Source organism: Sceloporus undulatus, chromosome 7 (assembly GCF_019175285.1).
Source record: "Sceloporus undulatus isolate JIND9_A2432 ecotype Alabama chromosome 7, SceUnd_v1.1, whole genome shotgun sequence".
NCBI lineage: Eukaryota > Metazoa > Chordata > Lepidosauria > Squamata > Phrynosomatidae > Sceloporus > Sceloporus undulatus.
In genome coordinates this window covers 16,053,546-16,054,273 of record NC_056528.1, presented here as the reverse complement: position 1 = coordinate 16,054,273, position 728 = coordinate 16,053,546, and positions in this window count along the sequence as shown.

Below are 728 nucleotides of genomic sequence, written 5' to 3'. Positions count from 1 at the left end.
CCCCAAGGGACTTAACAACACAAGTCTCTTCCAACTCCAGAATGCTGGGATTCTGCGATCTGTTTGGTATCCTATGTACAGCATTTCATTGTTTTTATCTGGACAGGTTTAAAATGGGTGATGCTCGTTTTTAATGCTATGCCACATCTTAGCAGGGATTTGAAGCTGGAACCTTCAAGTTGCAGTCCAAAGCTCAAACCGTTGCAACATGCTGGCTTCAGATCGCTTGGAGACTTCGAGGTGGAACCTGCAAGTTGCAAAGATGCAACGGAGATGTGCGTGGCCAGCCGTCAATGCGGGACATTGTTTGCTCAGGATAGTCAGCTGTGTGAGGGTTTCCTGGGTACTCCATTGCTCCGATCTGCTGACAAAGGCAATATTTACTCTCTCTGGTGTTGTTAAATGGTAACAATTTCCATGGTGACCTCCAAGCTGTCTCGAAATCGAGGAGGACAAGCCTGGGATGACCGAGACGCTTTCTGTATAAAAGGGGAAGCAGCCATGCTGAAACTGGGAAGGGGAAATAGTCTCCTCTGCTGTGTGGAAACCAAAGCCACCAACGAAGATCTCACAAGGTGGAGAAAATAGGATCATGCAGATGGCAGAAGGCCTCAGAGGTCATCTAATCCAACCCTCCACTCAAGGAAGGCTTTCCAAAGCTAGAGCATCCATGATCTATGGCTGTTTTGCCTCCCATTTGAAAACCTCCATGGAGGGAGAGTGCATCT